The following is a 22233-nucleotide window of genomic DNA, read 5'->3' as shown; positions in this document are numbered from 1 at the left end:
AGCAAGCATCTTCTTATCCTTCGCTCGGTTTCTCACGCTGCGAAGGTCGGTACGCCACTTCTCCCTTCTTCGCCATCACTCCACCAAAGGGGTCGGCGGTCCGCCACCACTCCACCGCCGCCGGCCGGCCATCTCCTCTCCATCTTCCCACCGTCATTTTCTACCCGCGATTCCAGCCAACGCCATCATTTCCTCCAGTGGCTTTTCGTGATTGTCTGCCCCGACGTGCCGACACCAGCATCCAGGCCACGACGGAGTTTCTCTGCTTCAGATCCAAACCGCAACCCTCTTCTCTTCGGTCTAGAAGATAAGAGGTCCTTCATAGTCAACATCCAGCCACGACATCTCCAAGATCTGGCTGCCCAAAGCAAGCAGCGGTCCTCTTTCGGAGAGCTCTTCACTTCATGCTCAGCACTGGCTTCCCACAGACATCTCCGACCTTTATCAGATTCTGAACAGCAAGCTTCTTCTTCAATGGTCGATATGTTGATTTGCATGGTTGATTGTTTGATGTTTTTGTACTTAAGCTGTTCTCCCATGTTTTAGGTTTGCATGTACCCATGTCATTTTGATTCATGCTCTTAAGGTGTTTGACAAAATGTTTCTTCTAATAGTTAGGTTTAAATTCGTGCACTTTATTTTACTTAATTTCTACTAGTCTTGTCTCTTTCAATTGCTATAAATTCTATTCTTCATTTGGATGCAATTAGGATTAGATTTTTTTAATGCTCTAGATTTCATTCAATGTTAATTTCCACATAGGGCTGCAAGTCATTTGAGGAATCACAGGTCGATAATTAATTCCCAACAATATTTTTTTCTTCTTAATTCTTCTTCTTCTTCTTTAATTTGCTTATATATATAAAATCTATCTTGATGTTGCAGGAGGAGATCACCAAGGAATTTGAGGAGAGGAAGATTGAACTCGAAGCTAAGGCTCTAGAGATCTATCAGGCCTCAGACGCTGATATCAAGGTCTACATTACTTGTCAAAGTTAAATTTGATCGGAACTCCATAAAGAACAAGGTATGTGGTTTCCTGGTGTACCCTAGTATGCTGTATTGCCTCAGCACATATCTTGCTCTGTTGCCTCGTTTCGTTGCATGAACACTACAGTGGTGATAGAAATGCTTCTCTCTTATTTTCTGATATTCGCTGCATTACATGATTCAGTTGTAACTTATGACTAATGTTTAGTTCAGTTTCATATTACCTGAATCAATCATTGCAGGTATGTTGCTGAAAAATTTGTACATAACAATGTGGTTTCTTAATCAAGAAACTACTTTTCATTAAATAAAAGGCGGCTGACATTCCGTGTTGAATCATTAAATTGGTTTAGTGGTTCCTCTCCTATCAAGGCTAGGCAACTGCATTGCAAGGTAAATACTAAATGATGTCTTTTAAACTTATTATATTGCTTTACTGAGATACAATATATCCATGATTCCAAATTTTGTAAATTGTATTAGAATATAATGTCAAATATCAAGGTCGAAGACTTGGTCGGTGTTCCATATGTAATTTCATATATTTTGATTGGAAAATCTTAGTGAATAAGACAGTAGTTTTCTAAAATTGGTTTTTAAGAATCTGGTGACTCATTGCTATTGTTAAATATCTATCAAAGTAATTTATATGTGCTTGGTTCAAAATTCAAACTCCAAGAGTTTCTTTTTCTAGTGTAAATATAATTGCAAAAGAAATTTATTATTTAGTCTGATATGATCTCGTTTGTATGAGTGTAGCATTTCAAGAGGACCAGAAAACAATGGTGAAAAAAGTTTGGTTGTGCATCAATCGACCAGGGTTTAGCTGTTGGAAAATTTGTAGCTTTCTACTAAAATAAAGTATATGTATGTTCATGAGTTATTGGGGACTCTCAGGATGAAAAGTGCTTCCCCTTTTGTTGAGGGGTTTTGAAGATTGCAAGGATGGCAAATAAGTCAAGACTTGGAAAATCAGTTAGGATAATGAACTTGATATCAATTAAAAATATAATCGGTTGATCAGAATGTTGTTGATGACATATTTGCGAGGATATAAGAATTATGACCCAGACTCAAGGATAGATTTTTAAACAAATAATGTCATTGCATGTTAATTGTCCTAAGTTTGATTATCTCATTTCTCCCCTAGGTTGTGGTCCAAATCTCAATGGAGATAATATAAATTTGTACGGTTAGTAAGTAGTCTTTTTTTTTTTTGATATATGTTATTTCATTGCATGCTTGTTTTTATATTTATTAAACTTACTCATTTCATGTTTTGATTTTGCTAGATTGTTTCAACAAACTTGGTTGGTTCATTAATCCGTATGAAGTAATTCATCTCATGGAGTTCGAGACAAGGGAGGGCAAAGGGAAGAAATCATAGACATGCACACTACTAGCAAGAGGATATATGAAGACATTATTGAAAGCAACAAAGTATTGAACTTCTTATCACAAAAAATGGGAAGAAAAGTTTATCAAGTAAGGTAGGCAAAGCAAAGAAAAGGAGAAGGTTTGTAAAATGATTCAAGAGGTGAAATATTCAAATCATTTATATCTAGGAGGATCTGATCCTTGTGATCATGAGCGTCGTGATAGAATGTAAAGATTAGATTACTTAAGGTGAGATTTAAAATTTTATACATTTGCTTAGACGATGTAAATATTTATTTATCCCAATGTTAATTTTATGATACTTTTAGATTAGAAATTAGTTATTTTAAATATTTATTTGAAATGTGTGTGTTTATTGTAGTAGATAAGAATATAGAAATATAATATAATAAAAAAATAGTAATATATTAAAAAATAAAATTATATTTAGATTTATAAATATAATTATAAACAAATTTATAAACAGATTAAAATTATTTTTTATATGTTATTTAAAACGGATTAATGACGGATTTAAAACAAAATTTAGAGACAGATTTTGTATTTGAAATTTATTTTATTTGGTTAATTTAAAAACAAATTTAGAAACGACTTTTTAATCTGTTTCTAAATTAGAGACGGAATAATTTCATTTCTTAAATTAGCAACGGGGCTTTCAATAACGGATTTTAGATACGGAATATTCTGTTTCAAACCTTTTTTAGAAACAGAAAAGTGACTTTCAGAAACTGATTTTTTCGTCTCTGAAGCCCTGTTTTCTTGTAGCGCGCACGCCTCCAGTCTTTGCCACAACTATCGTGTGCTGACTAGGGATGTAGAAGTAATATCTCTTAGTTTCCTTGGGATATCCTATAAAGTAGCACTTGTCGGATTTGGGTCCTAATTTATCTGAGACTTGACGTCTAACGTAGGCCTCACATCCCCAAATCCTCATGAAAGACACTTGGGCATCTCTCCCAGTTCATATCCTATATGGTGTCTTTATCACGGCCTTGGATGGAACTCGGTTGAGTATAAAAGCTGTCGTGTCTAGAGCATAGCCCCAAAGGAATGTCGGAAGATCTGTGTGACTCATCATAGACCGTACCATATCTAATAAGGTACGATTCCTCCTTTCGGATACACCATTCCACTGTGGTGTTCCAGGAGGAGTGAGTTGGAATAGGATCCCACACTCAGCTAGATAGTCACGAAACTTATGGCTAAGGTATTCTCCATCTCGATCTGATCGAAGTACCTTAATACTCTTGCCAAGCTGGTTCTGTACTTCATTCTTGAATTCTTTGAACTTTTCAAAGGATTTTGACTTATGTGTCATCAAGTACACATAACCATATCTACTGAAGTCATCAGTAAATGTGATGAAGTACCTATAACCGCCTCTAGCAGCGACATTGAAAGGGTCATATACATCACTATGTATGAGTCCTAACAAATCAGTCGCTCTTTCATTGTGCCCACTAAAGGGAGTCTTGGTCATCTTGCCTAGTAGGCATGACTCGCACGTCTCATAAGATTCAAAATCAAATGAGTCCAGCAAACCATCCTTATGGAGCTGGGATAAGCACTTGTCATTTATATGACCTAAGCGACAGTACCAGAGATAAGTTTGGTTCAGGTCATTTGACTTGAACCTCTTGGTATTTATGTTATAAATAGGGCTTTCAAGATCTAGAATATAGAGTCCGTTTATCAGAGGTGCACTACAATAGAACATATCGTTTAAATAGACGGAACAATATTTGTTCTTTATTGTAAACGAGAAACCTTTCTTGTCCAAACAAGAAACTGAAATAATGTTCTTAGTTAATGCAGGCACATAACAACAATCATCTAATTCTAGTACAAGCCCAGAGGGCAGAGATAGATGATAAGTTCCTACAGCAACAACAGCAACCCGTGCTCCATTGCCTACTCGTAGGTCTATCTCACCCTTCGTCAATGCCCTGCTATTTCTCAGCGCTTGTACATTAGTACAAATGTGCGAAGCACATCCGGTATCTAATACCCACGATGAAGAAATAGAAAGGTTGACTTCTATAACATGTATACCTAAAGTAGAAATCTTATTTCTCTTCTTCTTAAGATCTTCCAGGTATTCTTTGGAGTTCCTCTTCCAATGCCTTGCTTGTCCTTGATATAGGTGACAAAGATGTTCAACCATATCATAAGCACTCAACAACTCATGTTGCTTCTGAAGCTCAGAGTTCATGGTCGCGAGCATAAGACAGGACATATCTAATGCGTCATCTTGATGTTTCTTATAAGCATCTTTGTCAGCTCGCGTGGCAGTGGTAGGAGGTGCCTCCGGAATGAGCTGCTCCAGAACGTACAGTTTACGTTCCTGAGTAAGAACTATTCTCAGATTCCTGTACCAGTCCAAGAAATTTGCTCTGTTGAGCTTGTCCTTCTTAAGGACAGAACGCAGAGAGAAGATGTTCGTGTTTGACGTCATGGCAATTCTACAACAGAAAAATGTAGAAAATAAATATCATATTTTTTATAAATCATTTAATTAGGTCTTTAACTAAATGATGCTCCGACTGAATTCTATAATTCATGTGGTACAAGATCCACATCATACTAACCCTTGAGTTAGTTTTGGCTAATACGCCCAACATTTAGTATGATCGGTAGGTAACGATTTACCAATTACATCTCTGTTAGGACCGAAAAGTAGATAGAGGGGGGGTGAATAGCTCGTCGCGTGCTCGTTTTTGGCGTTGCTTGTTTCTTCAAAGATGTGCAGCGGAAATGTACAAGAACAAAACACACAACGCTAACAAGGAGGGTTTACTTGGTATCCACCTCACAAGAGGTGACTAGTCCAAGGATCCACACCTACTCACACACCCTCCACTATGAAACACACTCCTCTACGGTAACTACCGAAGGCGGAGAAGCCTTTACAAACTCTCAATACAAGAAGAAAGGAAAGGATATGAAATACAAGCAAAAGCTTACAATAAACTCTAACCCTAACTTCTCTTCTTGCTTTTGATCCACCTCTTGACTTGGAGGAACCTCCAAGAATCTTCAAGAACTGGCGATCTGAACTTGAGAGAGAGCTGTGGAGTCACTGGTGAAGATCGGAGATAAATCGTATAAGCACTGTGAAAAAGCTCTACCGAAGGAATCGAGCGCCTGTAGCCTTTATCAACGCCAACGGTCGGATCCCGATCGATTGGAATGCTCCCAATCGATCGAGGAGGCTTTGGATCGATTGGTGGATCGATCCAGAGTGCCTCTGTGCTCTAGAAATTTGCCTGGATCGATCAGCTGATCGATCCAGGGCTTATCGCGACAAAACGCGCCACCCCGATCGATCCACTGATCGATCGGGGTCTCTGGATCGATCACCGATCGATACGAGGCATTCTGTGCTTGCGACATTTCTTCCCAATCGATCGATCGATTGGGAGGAGCTCTGTCGCAGGGACTCACCCGATCGATCGGCTGATCGATTAGGAAGCATCCAATCGATCAGCTGATCAATCCAGATGCTGGTTTTTGCCCAAAACCAAGTCCCAAAGCCCCTAAACCAACATCTGGTCAATCCTTGACCGGCTGGAACATCATGCCTAGCATCCGGTCACCCTTGACTTGCTAGGACTCCCTCACCAAGTGTCCGGTCAATCCCTTTGACCCACTTTGACTTTTCTTTATCTTGCCAAGTATCCGGTCACTCCCTTGACCTACTTGGACTTTCACTAGATGTCTGGTCAACCTTGACCCATCTGGATTTCCCCCGTGCCTGGCTTCACTCACCAGGACTTCCATTCTGCCTAGATTCACTCACTAGGTCTTTCACCTAGCTTCACTCACCAGGATTTTCACCTAGCTTCACTCACTAGGATTTTTCTTCTGCCTAGCTTCACTCACTAGGTCTTTCACCTGGCTTCACTCACCAGGATTTTCCTTCTGCCTAACATCCCAGTTAGGACTTCCCAGTCAAGTATCCGGTCAACCTTTACCTACTTGACTCTTCTTCAACCAACCTGATTAGACCCTGATCAGAGGGAAATTGCACCAGACAATCTCCCCAAATGCACAACTGCATTGTCAAACATAGAAACCCAAACTAAGACTCAAGCTTGGTCAACCAGGTCAGCCTTGACCTGAGGGATATTGCACCAACAATCTCCCCCTTTTTGATGTTTGACAATATCACATTTAAGTTAGGCTAATCCCATACCCTCAACCTCCTTCATGTCACTAGGTAATGAAAGCATAAGTTAAACCCTTCATTCTCCTCCTAAGAGGGCAAACTCCCTCCAGGTAATGAAGTCCTAACTTAAACCCTTCATTCTCCCCCTATTAGCACACATCAACCCCACCTTTGGGCACACATCAACAAATTCACTTGTTGAAAACTCTCCCCCTGAAGAGTTGCTCATCGTTGTTCACAACTTCACTCGTTGTGATCAACACGATAATGAAGTCCCATAACCTTCATTCTCCTTAACCCTGCATTCTCCCATTAATGTAGTCAAATGCCCACCTTTGAACATTTTTAACTTAAACCACTTGAACAATGAGGATATCCACTCCCCATTAAAGTTCAAACACTCAACCTTGAGCATGGTCTGAAAAGAAGGTTAACCACCTTCCAAGGTTCATGAAAAATAACTTTCATGTCTTTAAAGAGTCCCTCCCCCTAAAGACATGGTGGTAACTTCTATCATTGCACCAACAATGACTTGGAATCCCTAAACCTTTAGGAAACCCAAATTTAGAAGTTTTGAGGTTCAAATGTTCAAAATATGAAACAAATCTCAACCTTAACTTCAATTTAGTTTTCCTTAACCAATCCATTCTTGTTTTCAACATGAAAATACTCTTTTTATGTATAAAAATGTATTTTGAGGGGGTTGGAATGGTTACATATACTAAACAAGGTTCAAAAATGCTGAAATCAGGCTTTACCAGCCAAAATCAGCAACTTCGATCGATTGGAGTTGGGTCCCAATCGATTGAACCCTACTGAATTGATCCACTGATCGATTCAATCTTCTTGGATCGATCGGCTGATCGATCCAGCAAGCTTCTGCTCACGAGAAATGCCTTCTCAATCGATCGCCTGATCGATTGAGCCACTCCAATCGATCCACTGATCGATTGAAGGCCTGAAATTGCTGAAATTCAATTTCAGCCAATTTCAGAAACCCCTAGAAAATTCTCCAAAATTCCAAAAATCGTAAAAATTTGTGTAGACATTATTTAGGGTATAATTTATCATGGAAAAATAGTTTTATTTGAAAATACATCATATTTTCAAAAGATTGACATAAACTTGAGAACTTGCAAAAACTTTAGTGTTTTCTTCAAGTTTATGTCTAACTATTCAATGGTGATTACTATCAAAAGATAGCCTTCACCAAGGTTTTCCAAAATCATTTTAAAAACATTTTCAAAACCAATATCCCACCATGTTCCTTGGGCTTAATGCACATGACTTGTACATTAGCTTTCCCAATGATGGGAAAATACATAACTATGTGTTTTGATGAATTTAAAACACAAAAGAATGCACTAAATCAACATCTTGAATTTTGTTCATCATCCTTACATCTCACTTATATCTAATGTGCACTAAAACACATACAAGTCATCTTATAGGTCTTTGTGAGATGTAAAATTTGGTTTTGCCCTAATTTAGGGATCATGCATATCTATCTAGGTATTTTTGTGGATATTGAACATCCACCTAGGATGTCACTTGTTGACTTGTTGATTAATTTCATTTGTCCTTAATTTTAAGGAAATGAACATAATGCATGATAATGTTATGGCATACATCAAAATGAAATAGCTTTCAAAAGAAAGATTCCTATAACTACATGATGTATGTATGACATGACATGGTATTTTTGTATTTTTCATAGTAAGTCATGAATGCAAAATACAAAACTAAATATGATGTCATGGCATATAGTGAGCAAACAATCATGGCAAGGTTTAGCATAAATAAAATACCTAGATTACCTATCTAAGTGTCCTTAAACCTTAGCTAAGTTAAAACTTAACCCTAGATTGCCCTCTAAATGCTCCAAGAAAATACCAAAGCCTAAATTGACATTTCTAGTTCTCTTGATTAACTTATGCCAATAGAAATTAAGCTTATTCCTCAAATGTTGGCATATTTCGTTCTTCCACAAGAGTAGCACTTTAAATTAAGGCTTAGATTGGCCTTAAATTTCCTAAGAACATACCAAAATCCCAACTTGGTAGTTCTTATGATTTTCCCAATTTGTGTCACTTAAAATATCATCCAATTTATCAAATTGTGACACATTTTACTCTTCCCAAGAGTAAACATAAATCCATTTCATTTTCAAAGGTTAATAATAACCTTGAAAATGCTCCTTGAGTGTCAATTTCTTCAAAGTTGGGTTAACTACCCTTCTTCTTAGAGTTGACACTCTCTAACCCTTCTATGGGGTAGAGAAGATGCTCCTAGGAACCCAAAACCTATTGGTGCTCCTTGGATGCTCTAGGTATTCACTAGGGATAACTTCCCTAGATACCTTCCTAGTGACCTTGTTTGACTTCTTAGAAGCCTTGGTCACTTTTTCTAGGTCAACTCTAGGGATAGCCTCCCTTGTGACCTTGTTAGTGACTTTCTTAGACTTCTTAGAAGTCTTAGTCACATTTGTTGTTGCAAAGATACTTCTAGGGATGACTTCCCTTGTATCCTTGACTTGACTTCTAGACTTAGGGTTGGTTCCATAGCTATATGGAACCTATGGTAAGTAGGTACATCCTTTTTTATTTTAGGTTTGTATCCCAAACCTCTATGGCCCTTGGATGACCCTTGTTGTCCTAAACCTAGATTTTGCTCATTTTGCCCTTTAAGGATATTTTCCATCCTTTTTAGGGTCTTTTCTAGTTTGTCAAGTCTTGACCTCAAGACTTGATTTTCCATCACTAAGTCCTTAGTTTTTGGTTTTCCATTAAATCCATGAGCATTTTTATTTCTAGGCTTATAGTTATTGACCTTAGTGTTCTTGCCTAGTTTTTTATCTACATTTCTAGCCCTAGGTTGAGAGGTTTTAGCATGATAAGCTACATGATTTTCCTTAGTTTTATCATGCCTCCTATTTTCATGGTAAATAGCATTAAAATGATATAAGTTAGTACTAGAATGCTCTTTACCATAATTTAAAGGGGTAGGCTCAATAAAAGATACCTTCTTTTTTACCTTGGAGGCTCCCCCTTGAGTTGAGCTTCCTCCAAGAGCCTTGACCACCTTCTTCTTCACCTTAGGGCATTGACTTCGGTAATGCCCCTTTTGATTGCAAGAGAAACACACAATATGCTCCTTGCTCTTCTTTGTATTGGGGATGGTCTCATTGGGCTTCTCCTTGCCCTTTTGTGCCACTTGGCCCTTCTTCTTGGCCAATTTAGGGCATTTACTTTTGTAATGCCCTTTTTCCCTACATTCAAAGCATATAATATAATTTTTATTAGTAATTGAAATTGTTATACCTTTGCTTGTAGGGGTGACATCTTCTCCTTTTGATCCAGAGGTAGAAGCTTCCTCTTGATCCGAAGATGATACTCCTCCAATAGATTTGACTTGATTCATGGAGGTGGAAGCTTCTTCATCCTCTTCTTCTCTTGACCCGGATGTGGAGGATTCTTCTTGCTCTTGATCCGGTGTCAATGAAGATTGCTCCCCCTCAATCCTAGAGGTGGAGGCTTCACCTTCATCTTCATCCTCTTGTACATGAAACAAGGAATATACTCCTTCCTTGCTCTTTTGATTGCTCTCTTTTGAGGATGAAGCTTCTTCTTGGACTTCTTCTTCGGAAGTTGAGCATCTCTCAACTTCGGAGTCCTCTTCCTCTTCCTCCAATGAGTCACCCTCTTTGGATTCCTCTTGATTTAGTATAGTGGAGGGGATCTCATGAATTGATGCCAACTTGCTTCAAAGCTCCTTGGCATCCTTGAATTCTCCAACTTGAGCCAAAATGTGGCTAGGCAATAAGTTGACCAAAAGCTTGATCACTTTATCATTTGCCTCTCTCCTTTGAATATGCTCTTAACTCCATTTGCTTTTCTTGAGAGGCTTTCCCTTGGAGTTTGTTGGAGCTTCGAATCCTTCCATAAGAGCAAACCATTGCTCTATCTCCATCATCAAGAAATTTTTTATTCTTGATCTCCAAGAATCGAAGCTTGTAGATGTGTACGGTGGAGCCACCCTCGTGTCAAATCCAAGTCCATCTTGGAATTGCATCTTGAAGTTGAGCCTTTTGATGAAGTCTTCGACTTGTAGGATTTCTTCAACTTCTTCACCCTCTAGCTTTGCTTGTTTTGTTTGCCCCTTCTGGCGATGATTCCAGTGAAGAGCGACCTTGCTCTGATACCACTTGTTAGGAACGAAAAGTAGCTAGAGGGGGGGGGGGTGAATAGCTCATCGCGTGCTCATTTTTGGCGTTGCTTGTTTCTTCAAAGATGTGCAGCGGAAATGTACAAGAACAAAACACACAACGCTAACAAGGAGGGTTTACTTGGTATCCACCTCACAAGAGGTGACTAGTCCAAGGATCCACACCTACTCACACACCCTCCACTATGAAACACACTCCTCTACAGTAACTACTGAAGGCGGAGAAGCCTTTACAAACTCTCAATACAAGAAGAAAGGAAAGGATATGAAATACAAGCAAAAGCTTACAATAAACCCTAACCCTAACTTCTCTTCTTGCTTTTGATCCACCTCTTGACTTGGAGGAACCTCCAAGAATCTTCAAGAACTGGCGATCTGAACTTGAGAGAGAGCTGTGGAGTCGCTGGTGAAGATCAGAGATAAATCGTATAAGCACTGCGAAAAAGCTCTACCGAAGGAATCGAGCGCCTGCAGCCTTTATCAACGCCAACGGTAGGATCCCGATCGATTGGAATGCTCCCAATCGATCGGGGAGGCTTTGGATCGATCGGTGGATCGATCCAGAGCGCCTCTGTGCTCTAGAAATTTGCCTGGATCGATCAGCTGATCGATCCAGGGCTTATCGCGACAAAACGCGCCACCCCGATCGATCCACTGATCGATCGGGGTCTCTAGATCGACCACCGATCGATCCAGAGGCATTCTGTGCTCACGACATTTCTTCCCAATCGATCGGCTGATCGATTGGGAGGAGCTCTGTCGCAGGGACTCACCCGATCATCGGATGATCGATTAGGAAGCATCCAATCGATCAGCTGATCGATCCAGATGCTGGTTTTTGCCCAAAACCAAGTCCCAAAGCCCCTAAACCAACATCCGGTCAATCCTTGACCGGTTGGAACATCATGCCTAGCATCCGGTCACCCTTGACTTGCTAGGACTCCCTCACCAAGTGTTCGATCAATCCCTTTGACCTACTTAAACTTTTCTTCATCTTGCCAAGTATCCGTGTAACGCCCCGCCCCTCCTGCTAAGGCGACGGGGGTTACTTACCATACTTATCAACTTAATAACTTATTACAGTGGAAGTCTTACTTGTAAATTTTTTTTTGAAACATAGAGTCCACATGTCTTACTTAACATTATTTCAAGAAAAATAGAGTAAACATGATAAAATGTCATAGAGTCCTATATAAACTAGGCATAATTTCCATTAAACAAAAAGCAGGTCTCTTCTTTTAGCCAGTCACTGCCACACACATCCTACTAGCCCCTCCTGCTGCTCTCCTAGTTCATCCATCCTTTGCCCTTATCTGTGGTACAAGAAAGTAAGCTGTGAGCACTCATGGCTCAGTAAGTTCCTTTCCTACTCACAGAAACCGTATAGTATGTCATCAAGCATAAAACATACATCATAGCATAAGGTATCATGGCATAACATACATGATCATCATACATGTCATAAGCATCATCATAGATATCATGGCATAATCATGGCATAAACACAAGGTAGCATGGCATATCATAACATGATCATCATAATTATCATGGTTTATTCCTAAGGTATATGCAGGGTGAACTCTTAAACATACATCATGGAACATATGCATTATGTCTTTTTTTCTTTTTTTTTTTTTCAAACGTATAGCATAGATACTTAAACATAATCTCAACATAAGAGGGGATCCCGGCTTGTACCATGTACATAAATGCGCGCATCCTAGTAGGTTCAAGGTAGCAAGTCTTGAACCCTACAAGGCTTACATATACTAGGCCCGTTTCTTAGTCCATCGACCTAGGGGCACTTAGGAGCCCATCCCTTACGAGGCCCGTTTCTTAGTCCATCGACCCCGGGGCTCTTATGGAGCCCACCCTTGGTACAAGCCTTAAAAGTAAAATAGCATGTCATATTTATATAGTCCATATTACTCATGTCATATTCATATCATGAAGAGTGCTCTTGATCCCACTTATAGGGAAGCAACTCTTTTAGGCATAGCTTAATGCATGTATATTTGAGCACACAGCATATCATGATTTTGAGCACACAGCATATCATGAACACATGCATAATTAAGCATACAACCTATCATGAGTTTAAGCACACAGCATATATCATATCATGAATTTGAGCACATAGCATATCATGAGTTTAGGCACATAGTACATCATGAATTTGAGCACACAGCATATCATGAAGTTAAGCACATAGCATATCATGACTTTGAGCACACAGCATATCATGAAAATAAGTTCATAACATATCATGAAATTTAGCACACAACATATCATGAAAGTAAATACATAGCATATCATGAAACTGAGCACACAGCATATCATGAACTTAAGTACATAGCATATCATGAAATTTGATCTAGCATACATAAATAGACATCACAGCATGTCATACTCTTAACATATCATAAAGCATCGCATGTGAAGTTCATGGGAGAATCTAATTAGGTCTCTAACCCTAGTAACAAGGGGTGGCCGAAACATGTAAGATGGTTTGGGTTAGCAAACAACAAAAAGAACAAGTGAACCTTAAACATTTATCATTTCTTAGAACATAAGGAACATCTTAAGCATGTTAGGTATAGGTTCCAAGCTTTCTAGTTTCCTTTTTCATAACATGGCCAAAACCCATTAAGCCTTTATTTTGGCTATAAACATCATACAAGCATGAAAACCCTAACAATTGTCACATCACATTTCATGAGAAACAACTTGAGCATGTTTGATTTAGGTTCTAAGTTCTCTAAGCCTTTAACCCCAACATGGCCGAAACCCTAGAAACATGTTTCTAGGTTACATGTAACATAAAAAGATTGAACTTCATACCAATATTCCAATACATATCATGAGAAACACCATAAGTACTTTTTGGTCTAAGTGTCAAGCTTCTCAAACTTTTTAACCTAATGTGGCCGAATCTTGTTAAGCATGGAAATTAGGTTTCTAGTGGCATAATAGCATGAAGACCATAAGAATTTCCTAGCATTCATTTCAAGGAATAACATGGACCACTTAGTTAAGAATTTTGAGCATCCTAGGTCAAAGAACCAAGTGTGGCCGAAAGTTGTAGACTAAGCAAGTTCAAGTTTCAAGCAACATAAGAACATTAGTTTACTTCATATCTTTTCTTCAAGAAGATCATAAGTATCTTAGGCTTAATTTAAACTTTCCTAGGGTTCAAGTCTTAACATGGCCGAAACATAATATACATAAAAATTATAGTTCAATTTAACCTAAGATCATGGCATGTCATATTAGCTTCCTATCTTGTCTTATGAAAATCATAGCATGCTAAACTTTTAGGTTTTAAGCCCTTTTAGGCCCTCAACTTTATCATAGCCAAAAGTTCATGAATATGGAATCAAGTTTAAATTAACATACAAGTGGGAAAAACATCAACAACACCATCTTCCATAAGGTACATATCATAAGGATAAGAGAACATGTTTTGTTTTAGGTCTAGAGTTTTTTTCTAGTTCTTTTGTTCTTTCTTGGCCGAAAGTCTAAGCCCATAATTTTATGTTATAACAAAACATTCCAGCATGAAAATATTAGTCTAACCCCCTTATCATCAATTACATATTATAGGAAACATCATGAACTTACCTAGTTGGTTTTCAAGTTCTTAAAACCTTTCTTATTTTTGGTTTGGCCGAAACCCTCATGAAACAAACATAGGTTTTTTTCTAGCAATATATTTACATGACAATCATAGAGCTATTGTACCATAGGTGAGGGGAACTTACATCCTTTCGCTTGTGGTTTTTCTTTCTTAAGAGAAGAATATCCTAGGAGCTAAGCAAGGAAGGAGCTTCTTCTTCTTGTGTCTCCTTTGGTTTCCTTTGCTTGGAAGGGCTAGAACTTGAAGACTTCTTCTTGAAAATTAGTTTTCTTGGAGAAGAAACTTGACCTAGTGTTCGGATCAAGGAGAGGGAAGACCTCTTAGTTTCGGTGAAGAAGAGAAAAGGAAGAAGGAGGAGGAAGAAGGAGAAAATGAGGGATTTACTTTCTCATTTTTCTATTTATTCACCATGAGGGGAATTTATGCCTTCATTTACTCCCTTTCTTAACTCTCCCATGTCACTTCCCTTGGTTCTCATGAAAATGAGAAGAGGGAGAAGTGAGGAAGGCAACTTGTCTTCTTCTTGTTCCTTCTCTTAACCAAGAGAAAAAAGAGGTAAGCAAATTTGGTTTTCTCTTGCTTCTTGCTTTATTTTCTTTTTCTCTCCTTTAACTAACATTTTCATCTCTTCCTATCCATATGTTACTCTCTATCCTAGTGGTGATCATGCCATAAATCTTTCTCCATTCTTTGTGAGAGGTTCAAGGTTCAATCCTTGACCTTCTCCTCTTATCTTATTATTATATATCATTATTTTATTTTCTTCTTCTTTTTTTTTTCTTTCTCCTTCTCTTATTTCTGAGTTCTAGTGGAAATAATTACTCATGTACTTATAGAAATTCGTGGGTTTTACAATCCGGTCACTCCCTTGACCTACTTGGACTTTCACCAGATGTCTGGTCAACCTTGACCCATCTGGATTTCCCCCGTGCCTGGCTTCACTCACCAGGACTTCCATTCTGCCTATCTTCACTCACTAGGTCTTTCACCTAGCTTCACTCACCAGGATTTTCACCTAGCTTCACTCACTAGGATTTTTCTTCTGCCTAGCTTCACTCACTAGGTCTTTCACCTGGCTTCACTCACCAGGATTTTCCTTCTGCCTAACATCCCAGTTAGGACTTCCCAGTCAAGTATCCGGTCAACCTTGACCTACTTGACTCTTCTTCAACTAACCTGATCAGACACTGATCAGAGGGGAATTGCACCAGACAATCTCCCCAAATGCACAACTGCATTGTCAAACATCGAAACCCAAACCAAGACTCAAGCTTGGTCAACCAGGTCAGCCTTGACCTGAGGGATATTGCACCAACAATCTCTATGCAACTCTTGTTTATAGGATCATTATCGGCAGTTATATTAAAACTTGAGTTAGCTTTGGCTAATACGCCCAAGAATTAATATAAATGGGATCTATGTCCTATCTTTCCAATCGTTGGAAGAATGCCTATTGTTGTACTCGATCCAATTGAGTTAACTAGTTACTCAATCTAATTGAGTTGTACTCACCCATGCGTTGATAGGCGGGACCAAGATTGTCCCTCAGTACCCTACCAAGATAATATGTGTTGCTCTGCTTTGGCAGATTCAACAATGACATGTGATCGAGGTAGTAGTAGGTATCACGGCACGGTAGGCATTTTGAGTTGTCGTGATTTAGATCTAATCTAAATGTCGATGTTGTATCATATACTCGATATAGATCTAATCTAATTGATAGGGTGCATCTTGTACACGATGTAGATCTAATCTAATCGTAAGGGTGCATCTTCTGCATGATTTAGATCTAATCTAATCGTTAGGCACTAATTAATTACTATTTTACTAGCATGCATCACATACACACATAAGTAATTAATTAAATAATTTTGTGATTATTTCATGGCCCTACTACGATCTTCTCAAGCCAATGAGAAGATCGGATGGTCAACCTAAGGTCAACAGCTTCTTAAGCGCCTTCCTTTTGACCACCTTCTGTTGCTCACGCCTTCCTCGTAACTCCGTCTTGAGTGGACCTTCCACCGCTTCAAAATTTACATTACAATTTTGAAACTCGAGTTACATTCGAGTCTAAATCTAATTTACAACCAGAATATAAATAGGGAGGCACGACGCGCAGGTCGCGTATCAAATACAGCACACACAAACACATGACGGCACGCAGGCCGTATTATAAATTACAACACAAATCTAATCATATTGGGTCTTTTTGGACCATGACTATCACAAAATAATATATAATTCTAAATTATATATTATTCATAATTTTTCTGTAATTTTTCATAATTTTTACAATTTTATGAGTAAATTTTTCCCAACGGTCCCGATTAGCGATTTCGGGCGCAATCGCGGAGCAAATCCCCTTGCGGGGTTAGGGGCAATACCCCTACCCGTGATCTAACCATCGTGAGTTGCTCCTAAGCGATCCTACAGCGCCTTAGCCCGCTGTCCCAAAAGGTTTTGGGTCGAAACATTACCGTTACGGAAAAATCTTCTCGGTAGTCGAAGCCTACAAGTGTCTAAACACTTGTGCTCCGCTTCTATGAGAAAAATACCCTTTAAAACTATAAAAAATATGAAATTATAGAAATTCACATAATGTTTATTTTTCAAAAAAACCAAAATAAACTCGTACACGCCTTCGCACGTGGCTCTAATACCACTGTTGGGTTTTTCGGGCCACGAAAACCGCTTTTTCGCGTCGCGGAAACCCCGAAACTCCCTAATTTACAACCAGAATATAAATAGGGAGGCACAACGCGCAGGTCGCATATCAAATACAGCACACACAAACACACGACGGCACGCAGGCCGTATTATAAATTACAACACAAATCCAATCATATTGGGTCTTTTTGGGTCTTGACTATCAAAAAAATAATATATAATTCTAAATTATATATTATACATAATTTTTCTGTAATTTTTCATAATTTTTACAATTTTATGAGAAAATTTTTCCCGGCGGTCTCGATTAGCGATTTCGGACGCAATCGCGGAGCAAATCCCCTTGCGGGGTTAGGGGCAATACCCCTACCCATGATCTAACCATCGTGAGTTGCTCCTAAGCGATCCTACAGCGCCTTAGCCCGCTGTCCCAAAAGGTTTTGGGTCGAAACATTGCCGTTACGGAAAAATCTTCTCAGTAGTCGAAGCCAACAAGTGTCTAAACACTTGTGCTCCGCTTCTACGAGAAAAATACCCTTTAAAATTATAAAAAACATGAAATTACATAAATTCACAGAATTTTTATTTTTCATAAAAACCAAAATAAACTCGTACACGCCTTCGCACGTGGCTCTGATACCACTGTTGGATTTTTCGGGCCGCGAAAACCGCTTTTTCGCGTCGCGGAAACCCCGAAACTCCCTATCCAACGGATCCGTGCGAAGAGTATAGAATAAAAATTTTACATGTATGAGTTTACTAACTAGATCTACACTTAGATCTACATGTTTAGAAGGTTACCCTTGTTGCGTGCCTTTTTGCGAATCTCGCTCATCAAAGGTTAGCCGGATCTCAAGTGTGTTCAAACGTACACACCTCTAGTAGTATCCACACGAACAAGAAGTGTTCTCTAACACTCAAGGATGGAGAAGAGAACACCACAAGTGTGCTAGCACTTCTTGATGCTCTCGGATAGGATTGGAAGATGAAAAAAGGAAAAGAAGAGAACACACTCCTCTAAAAACTCTATGTGACTTTCACTAACCTTTCTTCTTGGATTAGATTCACTCACCTTTCTTCTTCCTTTCTTGAAACCCACGGCAACAGTAGCAAAGGAGGAGGAAGAACCCAAGGAAGAAGATGCAACAATGAACACCCATCAATACCACAAAACAAAACCTCCACCCACATTAGTGTGGCCGGCCACATCTTGTAACTCCCCTCATTTAATGTGGCCGGCCACATTAAATGGAATGGGATGTGTAACCTCCATGAGGTGGCACACCATGATGAGGTGGAGATGATGTGGCAAGGTTAGTCATGCCATGTAGGATGAGTCAACCTTCATGATTTGGCAATACATCAAGTCAAACTTGATGTTTCAACTTCCATTTGGTCAAGTCAAAATTGACCAATTTTCTTCCTTGTTGAGTTAAATCCAACCTTTGATTCAAGTCAATTTTAATTTAATGAATCTCAATTCATTAATATAAATTGACTCAATGAATCAAATTTAAATTAGACTCATTCAACAATTGAATCTAATTGAGTCTAACTCAATAAGTCTAATTTGAATTAATCCGAATCCAATCTTTGGTGCATCATATGAACCTAATCCAATTGGTTCATCATATGAACCTAATCTCCATCCACTTGTTCTTTGTGTGTGACCCAATAGGTTCTTATAACGTTGGCAATGTTTCTAAACTCCTTTAGAAAATATAAGCAATGAGCGGCATCTAGCAATACATCATTGCTACCCAAGTTACAAGAATGTTGAGATCCAACATCACCTTGTGACTACTAATTGTGACTCCTCACAATATATGACAAGTGTCCTTCTATCCTAGACATCTAGATTGATCAATGTGAGGCATAAACCGTGTCATCCTCTGATCAATCTAAATCTTGAACTCCAAGTAGACTCACTAAAACAAATGAGCTCAATATCTCATATTGACTCATTTGGGCATGGCCATGCACTTCGTGGTCTCACTCTATCAAGAATACCGATGTCTCTCCCGTCATATAGGAGGGATAGATCCCATCTACATCACTCACATCCCTCTGCATAATTCGTTACATACCCAGTAATCGCCTTTATAGTCCACCTAGTTATGGGTGACGTTTGACGAAACTAAAGTACATAACTCCTTATGTAGAGATCCATGGTGACTTCAGGTCCAAGGACTAGTATTCATACTAATAGCCACATGAGAAAGTATATGACACTCATATAACGATCCATGATACTTTCTCATGGTGGGTCATTCAGTATACATTCTCTAATGCATACCCATGTGTCAACTTGATATCTCTATATCCATGACTTGTGAGATCAAGTCATCGAGTTGACCTACATGCTAGTCTTATTGCATTAACATTGTCCCTGAATGTTAATACTCGACTAGGAAAGATTAAGAGTAGTGTTCCCTATATCATCTCACTATCGGTTCAGCTAATCGATTGATATAGGTAAGAACCTTCTACTCAAGAACGTTATTATACTTAGTTTATTTGGCACCAATACAAGTAAGTATAATAACAAAAAACCAAATAAAACCAAATGCCTTTATTTATATAGAATATGATACAACAAATCCATAATACAATCATCAAATGATTGGCTCTAGGGCTCTAGCTAACACATATAACGATCCATGATACTTTCTCATGGCGGGTAATTCAGTATACAATCTCCAATGTATACCCATATGTCAACTTGATATCTCCATATCCATGACTTGTGAGATCAAGTCATCGAGTTGACCTACATGCTAGTCTCGTCGCATTAATATTGTCCCTGAATGTTAATACTCGACTAGGAATGATTAAGAGTAGTGTTCCCTATATCATCTCACTATCGATTCAACCAATCGATTGATATAGGTAAGAACCTTCTACTCAAGGACACTATTATACTTAGTTATTTGGCACCAATACAAGTAAGTATAATAACCAAAACAAATGCCTTTATCTATAAATAGAAGAATATGATACAATGAGTCCATACAATAATCATCAAATGATTGGCTCTAGGGCTCTAACTAACACCATGGACCTTGTGTCCAGTACATGCCACTTTAAAGTAAAATACTTTCTTTTAAGTATTGTTTTCTTATACTTGCACTTGTCATTTAAAAAAGCTCCTTATGTGCGCTTAATCTCCCATACTTATAGGGAAGCACTTTAGGGCACTTGAATATGCTTCTTAGCCCCAAAACTAAATGGGAAGCAATTCAAGATACTCTAAACATGCTCTTAATCCCAATACTTTAGAGGGCATCTTACAATCATAACATGTATCTTCTTTAACATGCATAAAACATATCATAACATGTATCTTCTTTAACATGAATAAAAACATATCACAACTATTAGAGTGTATACTAAAACCCTAGCTTTTTGTAAACATTTATTTTGAAATAAAGAATCACATTAGTCAAATGTCTACATTTATGCTAAGTGTAGTTATCTGTTTAATTTATAATGTAGATAACATGGTGTGAGGAGACACACAGAAGTTTATGTTATCAGTTCCTTATAAATTATAAACAGTTACTCACAACCAAGATGGAATGGGATACACCATTGGAGTGGTTGTAGTGTAATTAGCTATTAGTTTATCTTGACTAATAAATTACACTAGTACACTATGAGTGTATTGAGCAGGACCATTTGAGGTAGTTTCTTTTTATACTGACTCTTTAAAAAAACAAGACCTCTGTTATTATGGAAGTGCGTACTCTTAATCATGATATAATAACAAACACGTATACTTAATATTTATTTTTTAATTTATCAAAGGGTGAGATTTAGTTCAATAAATCAATAGGCCCGATAAGTTGGGAAATGATATTATTTATATGGTGTATTATTGATTGTAGAATGAAACAGTGTCCTAGTAATCTAGGTTGATGATGTCCCCTTGAGGAGCTCATAAGGATTGTCACGTAAATCCTGCAGGTGGACTTAGTTCGACATGACAATAAGGTTGAGTGGTACTACTCTTGGAGCTAGATATTAATTAAGTGAGTTGCCAGTAACTTGTTTAATTAGTGGGCATTCGATATCTTAAACATAGGGATATTAACACACTCATGATAAGAAGGAGCCCAAAATGTAATTTGGGATTTGTGCGGTAGTTCGATGATAGCTCTTTAGTGGTATGAGTTATTATTGATGACCTTGAGTTGGGTGTTCGGGGTGAACACGGGAAGCTCAAGTTCATCGAGAGACCATAACCAATTCCTCCTTTCAGTCCCTATTGTAGCTTCTTATATAAAGCCTTATATCCACCCAAAACCTAGCCTCTTAGCCCATACTAGGGGTCGGCCCCTATCCTTGCTTGGAGCCCAAGCAAGGGGTCGGCCAAGCCAAGCATGGAGCTAAGGCTAGGGCCGGCCAAGCCTTGCTTGGTGCCCAAGCAAGGGGTCGACCAAGTGTGAAAGGGAAGAGGGATTTAATTAAAAATAAAATTTTCATAAAATCTTTCCTTTTATGTTTTTATCCACATGGTTTTAAAAGAAAGTTTTAATTTTAAGATCTTTCCTTTTATAGATTTTCTACAAAGGATTAAAAGAGAGATTAGATATCTTTCCTTATTTATAGATATCTATAATGTTAAGAGAGAGATTTTAATTTTTATGAAAACTTTCTTTTTTTGTAAAAAGGAGTTTTATTTTTAAATCTTATCTTTTATAGATATCCATAAAAGGATTTAAAAGAGAGAGATTTTAATTTATAAAACATTTCTTTTATAGCTAACCACAAAAGAGATTTTTAAAAGAGAGATTTTAATTTTTGTTTAAAATCTTTCCTTATTTGTTTAAACATGGTGTGGCCGACCATAGAGAGGAATAAAAGGAAGTTTTATTTTTTGTTATAAAACTTTCCTTTTTTGGATTCACCAAGGATTATAAAAGAGAGGGAGGGGGGGCCTTCATGACACACAACCTATTCTATTGTTCCTCTCTTCCATCCTTGGTGGACGACCCTTCCTCTTCTCTTTCTCTTCTTCTTTGTGGCCGGCGGCATCATCTCTTGTGGAGCTCTTGGTGGGCGGTTGCTTGGAGGTGAAGAAGTAGAGAAAGGAGGTATTGTTTTCTAGCATCCCTTGGAGCATTGTGGTGGTGGCCAAAACTTG

General features: G+C 38.4%; 1 long non-coding RNA gene across 1 annotated transcript; it reads left to right on the top strand.

Moving 5' to 3' along the window:
• The first annotated feature begins 443 nt into the window (after positions 1–443).
• On the top strand, positions 444–2700 carry LOC122053756. The gene is made up of 4 exons (XR_006132338.1): positions 444–477; positions 886–975; positions 1233–1383; positions 2283–2700. It is a non-coding gene; the product is annotated as an uncharacterized LOC122053756 (long non-coding RNA).
• Positions 2701–22233: the final 19533 nt, after the last annotated feature.

This window comes from Zingiber officinale, chromosome 3A (genome assembly GCF_018446385.1).
Source record: "Zingiber officinale cultivar Zhangliang chromosome 3A, Zo_v1.1, whole genome shotgun sequence".
Taxonomy (NCBI): Eukaryota; Viridiplantae; Streptophyta; class Magnoliopsida; order Zingiberales; family Zingiberaceae; genus Zingiber; species Zingiber officinale.
The sequence above is the reverse complement of the archived record's forward strand: the minus strand, read 5'-3'. Positions and strand labels throughout refer to the sequence as shown.